Raw genomic sequence first — 8141 nt, 5'->3', positions numbered from 1 at the left:
GGAATACTTAATCCTCTTTCCAAAATCCCATTGTATGTAGAGTGCACTGCGTCAATAAAGAAAACAACGTCTGCTTGTTGTTTTCATTTTGCCCGTATTCCCAAATCCCTCACTTTAGTCTCAAAAAAGAATTATCAAAACACTGGTCACTTATAAAAATGAGAATCATTGGTTCACAACCTTTTTCTGTATACCTGTCTTTGCTTTCTAATTGCATTGTCCAAACAGAAATCTCGTCCGAAGAAGACAGCCTTTCTATTGTGTAATAATAATCGAACGAAATTTAATCAAAATTTAATCAGAATTTTCATTTATAGTGACCGCCAAAAAAGTGGTCCCTCAGCTAGATAGTCATTCATAACCATCTTATTGAACAGTTAATTGTCAGACAAGTTTGTTCTTAAAATAATAAAAAAAGTAATAAATCAAAGGGAAGAAACAAATCCATACTTTCATGTCAGAGCTATAAAGTTTTGTAGTTGCAAGGAATTCAGTGTCAACGATTAAGACTTTTGTTTGTTTTTATCATACTGATTTAGAATTCTCACTTTTTGTCTGGTTTGCAGTTAATCTATCTGAACGTAATTTGCATGAGAAAATGGAATTAGAAGACGAATTGCTCAGCAATAATAATGTTGGTTTTACCCTTTCATCGACAGCACTGCATTTTAGTGATAACGGTTCCAAAAGGTTATTGATGGCTTGTGGTATAGTGCACCTCTGCAATCTGCACAGTTGATTGGCCACAATGAATTTCCAACTTTGTCTCTGCCACTTAAAGATACTGGACACTATTGGTAATTGTCAAAGACCAGTCTTCTCACTTTGTGTATCTCAACATATGCATAAAATAACAAACCTGTGAAAATTTGAGCTCAATCGGTCGTCGAAGTTGCGGGATAATAATGAAAGAAAAACAACCTAAACATGAAGTTGTGTGCTTTCAGATGCTTGATTTCTCGAAATCAAATTTGTGGAAAAATTACTTCGCGAGGGAGCCGTTTCTCACAGTGGTTTATACCATCAACAGCTCCCCCATAACTCTTACCAATAAGGTTTTATGCTAATAATTTTTTTGAGTAACTACCAATAGTGTCCACTGTCTTTAAACTTTAAAGGCAGTGGACACTATTGGTACTTACTAAAAAACAATTGTAAGCATAAAGACTTACTTGGTAACGAGAAATGGAGAGCTGTTGATAGTATAAAACATTGTGAGAAACGGCTCCCTCTGAAGTGTAGTTTTTGAGAAAGGAGTAATTTCTCAATAAAATAATATTTGAACTGAATTCTCGAGAACTCAGCTCAAGCATCTGAAAGCACAACTTGTGCGACAAGGGTGTATTTTTCTTTAATTTTTCTTTTGCAACGTTGATGACTAATTGAGTCCAAATTTTCACTGGCTTGTTATTTTTATGTATATGTTGAGATACACCAAGTGAGAAGATAGGTCTTTGACAATTACCAAAGGTGTCCATCGCCGTTAAGGTGATCACATCCACTCTTAGGTCACTGGCTCATCTGCTCATGCAGTTCCTGCTTTGTATTTAGTGCCTGATAACATAGGCTTCCAAACTGACCGTTACTGCTTTTAAGGGTGCCTTCACTAATTGGCCATCTGCAGTATACCGTATGGAAACAATATACACGGTTTCTAATGCTATTTTGCCGTGAATGTTTAAAGGCTACGATTGAATGTTTTGCTAATATTTTATTATCAATAGGCCGTCCGTGCTAACCAGCTTGGTCTGTTTATTAGCAATGGAAAGGCTTGACCAAACAATTCGCTTTATAAATTGTTAGGTCGGGTATTCGTCTCTTTGTTCACCAGACTCCACTCTGCTCCACCTGACAAGCAGTAATTTTGTAAAATTGTACCAAAATGCTCTTCAAAATCACGTTCAATGACAAAAGGTTTCATCTTTCGTTTTAATACAGAACTATTACATTTTACCGAATGTTTCATGGTTTTCCTTGCTTTGAATGGGTCTTGCTGTGGCTTTGTTGTCTATTGTATTATATGCATGTTTACTTTTTACTTAACAATTAATGTATGCAGTTTTATACGCCTGGTGAATGTAATTTCACGTTATGTTCCTCACGTGAAAAAAAAAAACATTATTAAATTGTGTGGCCTGTATTTCATTTGTAGCCTACGTTATCATCGAGGTACGTCCAAAACATGCATAAAATAACGAATGTGTGAACATTTTGATTCAATTTGTCATCGAAATTGCAAGACAATAATGAAAGGAAAACACTTGTATGCACAATAGTTTTGTGCCTTCAGATGCCTAAAATAAAAATAAAATACCTCAGGCCTGACAAAAAAATACGTTACTTCAGAGGGCACTGTGTCTCACAATGTGTTATAAAATGTTTTTATCAACAGCTCTCCATTGCTCTTTACCAAGTAAGTTTGTATGTAATAATTGATTTGAGTAATTAGCAATGGTGTCATGCCCTTAAGTGAGTGAACAGGGATCAAACACCAGCCAAAAGGACCAATCGGTATCCATACCGTATAGGCCTATAACCCTGTGCCCCGAAGGCAGTCGAGTCCCAAGGCATGCCCGTTTGCGCGGCCCGGTTGTACGGGGCAATTTTTGTCATGTACATTAGAATTGCCATACTCACAAATTGCTTCTTTTTTTGTTTTAATGATTCCCCTTTTGAAACCTTTTAGAGAAAGAATATTTCCCATTGAAAAGCAATACGACAGTGGCAATTTTGATGTACAGAAATAAAAATTGCAGAAAACAAACTGCGCAAAAAAAAGGGGGTGGAGTATAGCGAAAGTCTTAGAGGTCACGTGCGAAGGGTGTTGGAGGTAAGTGCGCGCCTTTGCGAACTTCCTCCACGGTCGAACTTCTTGACCACTGAAGACCATCCTTTTGAAGTACACAATTAATTTTGAAGAGCGACGGAGGCATAATTGTCATCTCGCTCTCGAGTGATTTAAAAGTGTTCAGTTATTAACATTTTAAATGAAGTGTCAGTTTCACTGTATATGTATTTATTTTTCAACTTTGAAGTAAGTTTGTGTGTGTGAATAGGATGTGCGTTTAATAAGGCTTCATTCGAGCCTTCATTATGCAGAGCCCGAATCTACAGGCAGGTATATACAGGTAAACTTGATTAATGCTGCCATATGTTTGGTTCTGTGCCAATATTGTCCGTATAATTTTGAGTTCACGGGACTTCACATTGATTTCCCCTTAAAGGCAGTGGACACTATTGGTAATTACTCAAAATAATTATTAACATAAAACTTTACTTGGTGATGAGTAATGGGGAGAGGTTGATAGTATAAAACATTGTGAGAAACGGCTCTCTCTGATGTGACATAGTTTTCGAGAAAGAAGTATTTTTCCACGAAAACTCAGGTTTAGAATTTGAGGTCTCGAAATCAACCAACTAAACGCACACAACTTCGTGTGACAAGGGTGTTTTTTCCCCATTATTATCTCGCAACTTCGACGACCGATTGAGCTCAAATTTTCACAGGTTTGTTATTTCATGCATATGTTGAGCTACACCAAGTGAGAAGACTGGTCTTTGACAATTACCAATAGTGTCCACTGTCTTTAAAACAAATCATCTGCAGGTTACCAAAAAAATAAAAAATCACTGCAGAGACTGTGTGTTAAATTGACTCTCCCGGTGTATACACAATGATAACACCGACACGGTGCTGGTTATCCCCCATCATACTATAATGTAATTGGTGAGGTTTAACACAGTGGCGGTGTAAATAAATACCAAGATAATAAATTTTAAGGCACTGGACACAATAGTGGTAATTTCTCAAAATGATTGTTAGCGTAAAACTTACTTAGTAAGGAGTTATAGCTATGAAGAGGTGTTGATAAACACTTGTGAGAAACGTCTCACTCTGAAGTAAGATACGTAGTATCTTTAGAAAGAGGTAATTGTCCACTCAACTATTAAAAGACATCACACCTGAAGCCCTTTTAAGGCATCTAAATAAAAGCACAAAAATGTGTGCAACAAGGGTGCTTTTTCTGTCAAACTGTTCTCTTGAAACTTCGATGACCAAATGAGTCAAAATTTTCAATGATTTTTTATTTGTGTGCATGTTGGGATAGACCAAGTGAGAACTGGTTTGGTAATTACCAAACGTGTCCGGTACCTTTTTTTCAACTAGTTTGAAAACCCCCAGTTTGAAAAACCCCAGTTTGAAAACCCCCAGTTTGAAAACACCCAGTTTGAAAACACCCAGTTTGAAAAAACCCCAGTTTGAAACAACCCTAGTTTGAAAACATCCCAGTTTGAAAACACCCAGTTTGAAAACACCCAGTTTGAAAACACCCCAGTTTGAAACAACTCTAGTTTGAAAACACCCAGTTTGAAACACCCAGTTTGAAAACACCCAGTTTGAAAACACCCCAGTTTGAAACAACCCTAGTTTGAAAACACCCAGTTTGAAAACACCCAGTTTGAAAACACCCAGTTTGAAAACACCCCAGTTTGAAACAATAGTTTGAAAACACCCAGTTTGAAAACACCCAGTTTGAAAACACCCAGTTTGAAACAACTCTAGTTTGAAAACACCCAGTTTGAAACACCCAGTTTGAAAACACCCAGTTTGAAAACACCCCAGTTTGAAACAACCCTAGTTTGAAAACACCCAGTTTGAAAACACCCAGTTTGAAAACACCCAGTTTGAAACAATCCTAGTTTGAAAACACCCAGTTTGAAAACACCCCAGTTTGAAACAACCCAGTTTGAAAACACCCAATTTGAAACAACCCTAGTTTGAAAACAACCCTAGTTTGAAAACATCCCAGTTTTTGCAGTGGATGGGCCTTCATCTCTACTTATTTCAATGTAGTCGTCAACATAATAAAAAATATTTAAGTAGCCCTACGGACCCGTCTGATGATCGCATTAAAAACTTACTTGGATAAAAGAACATCAGCTTTCAATAATATGAAGCATTTTGAGAATAATTTTATTTTGAAGTATACAATATGTGGTTATGGGAAAAAAATTTAGTTTTTATCCCACAAAATTTGAATTTGGGAAATGTTTCTACAGGCCCTATAGATAAGTTTCTCAGATAACTCCGGTGCGTACACTATCACTCCGGATTTTCGACGAAGTCTCCAAAACACTACCATTTTTCGTAATGAAATGATCGCAACATGTCAGTTTTATTGTATCTACATTAATTAGGATTGGTTAATCGAATGGTTAAAAACAAGCTTTGCAAAGGTATAAGTCCCCTTTTACCCATGGATAAGGCTTATCGTGCCATGTGCTTGTAAAGCCTGTCGAATCTTTACAGATTTCCACGTAGGCTGGCCATGCACACATGCAAACTGTACACCGTATAGTACATCAGACTAAGCACGTCTCGCACGGACTCGAACTTCCGGTTTTTTTTTCCGTGGCGTACACGGCGGAGCGACGACTGGAACGGGAGACCACGTGCGCGAACCGAGTGGCGATTATGGGGAGGGTTAGGGTTAGACTTGATTCAAGTCCCATTCTCGTGTGAGAGGTCCCTAAGCATATCACCCATAACTTACAATGAAACAACCCGTCATCCGCCAAAAATGATGTGGTCCCGAGAATGCATGTTGGGGAATGCATGCAGAGCATCATGCAACAATAGTTTTCTGGGGATGGCACGAGATTGAGACTTGATTCAAGTCTAGGTTAAGGTAGGCGAAGTGTGGTCTCCATTTCCAGTCGCTTGGGATCGCGGCTCTCGAAGCCACGAAGTCCTTGACAAAAGGCTATAGGACTAACACGGTAAAGAACCCTATCGAGTTGTTCATGCGCGCAATTCGGGTACCATTAGCAATGGGTTGATGAAAAATAGACCTACTTTCTCAAGTTTCCGTTTTGTTTCAATGTTAATTTAACAAACAAAATTAAATAGCATTTACAACATTGTGTTTGCATTTTCAAGAATTTTGTGTAAATAGAATGCAAAAAGAAGATTTGATTTCAAAGAAAAATGTATATTCTTCGTTCGATTCTTTTTTCTTGTCGACACGCGCGAGACGTGCGCACAAAGGCTATAATTAAGAAAGAGACACTTTAACTCGCCGAGAGTAATGTGCAATACGAATCTCTTTTAATAGTTGCAAAACAATGCAATACAAGTGGAAACCAATTAAAATGTATTTTCAATGTCCCAAGGGAACTATAATGTATCAATTAAGAAATATTACAACTAGTTAAAACTTTAACTTGCTGACAAAGAAGCATCAGCGGATGTTATATTAGGATGATTTTTTAAATAGTAATACAAAGAGATACAACATATCACATTTTTTCATTTGATTGTCTCGTGTCATGTCTCACATTGGATCCGTTTCAAATCGTGACTTTGCCGTCTTCATTCATGTCCGACAAATAAGACCCTGCATTGATGATAGCTCAACCATGTGGATTGTTGAATGAATTGTTAGGGCCTTGTCACACGAGGCAACTTCTGCAGGCAACTTGGTGGCAACCAACTGCAGTGCATACTCTACATGACCACTTTGGTAGATTACGGGTCAATTTGCAAACATTGTCTTACGATCCACAAGAGAAATAGGTGAACATTCAAATGTGGATGCATTTTCTTCATGGAGATTGCCTGGAACTGGTTGCCCGTAAATTGCCTCGTTTGACATGGCCCTTATAAGGTTTTTTTTTAATTTGAGCCTCACTGACAGAGATACATCCGCTAGCTTAGTGAATAAAATTTGCCTGTAATAGGAGTAAATGTGAATCGATGTATACTCGTATAATGTGGTTGTTGGGCTGATTCTTTATTTGTTTGTCTGTTTGTCTGTTTATTTGTTTGCCTGTTTTGTTTGTTGGGGTGTTTGACTTGATTATAATCTATACCAAAATTGCCTGGATGACGGAGAATATTCATAAATGTTTTTTTGTGGTTTTTGTGTGTGTCTTTTTTGCTTGTTTGTTTGTTTGTTTGTTTGTTAGTTGGTTACAAGTTAAACAAACTAATATAATACAATTTTGTAAACCACTATCAACCAACAAGGTGCTGCAAAAAGAGGGACATTCATGTAATAAAATAAGAACTCCAAACACCAGAGACATATTTACTGTACACTGCCATAATCAAATGGGTAAACACAAAATAACATTGAGTCATTCATGAGCAAGGGTGTTTTGGGGCATGATTTTTTTTGAACGTGGTTGTTTTATAGGAACATAACGAATGGGAAAAGTATTTACTTTAAATAAATATTGATTAGAGCTGTTGTCCATAATCGTCCGATCCGTAGTTTCTAAAAACAGAAAACACAAATCGAAATAATTAATTCAACGCGGAATTTTAAAAGCCCTTTATAAAAAATATAAAAAGACAGTTTTGTTGGAGATAATTATAGGTTTTTACGGTTAATTTTTACATAAAAGCAGCCCATTTCATTTGTTTGCATTTTGTAAGGCACGTTAACAAGCCATGCGTGTTCGGCTTTCATTTTAAAGTATAAAACGCGGCACTATAGAAATAGTACAGTCGGATTTCGTTATGAAGAGCCCAAGTAAGAAGAGGTATGCTTTTAAAGAGTATATTCTGAAGTCCTGAATCTTATTTACGCTTTCTGTTTCATGTTCTCTTTTAACAATGTTAAAGAAACATGTTGCCTTGGATTGGTCTAGTTGTTCTTTAAAAAGCGTTTGTAACTCTTTGTTATAAAATGCATATGGCTAGAAAGATGTTGTAAAGGTAGAATACAATGATACACATAAACATGTTTCGAAACTGCACGGTTTTCCTTTTAACTCGTCGACTAACACGGTCGGTCATTAATTATGGGAGTAAACTTTTTGACTTTTTGACTCCCATAATAGTTCTCACAGAAAACAGAAAACCACGAAACCAGAAGCAATTGCCCACCAAAATATTTGAATTGAATTCGAGACCTCAATAATACTACGTTACTTCAAAGGGAGCTGTTTCTCACGATGTTTGATTCTATCAACAGCTCTTCATTGCTCGTTGACCAAGTAAGCATCAACGCTAACAACTATTTTGAGTACAATAGTGTCCAGTACCTTTAACGTGGTTTTAATCGCATTACGGAAAACCCCCGTTGTTTTACAGTTTTAAGTTTTGCACGAATTTACAAAACAACGCGACAAAG

Source organism: Asterias rubens, chromosome 7 (assembly GCF_902459465.1).
Source record: "Asterias rubens chromosome 7, eAstRub1.3, whole genome shotgun sequence".
Classification (NCBI taxonomy): domain Eukaryota; kingdom Metazoa; phylum Echinodermata; class Asteroidea; order Forcipulatida; family Asteriidae; genus Asterias; species Asterias rubens.
Note: the sequence above shows the minus strand (reverse complement) of the source record.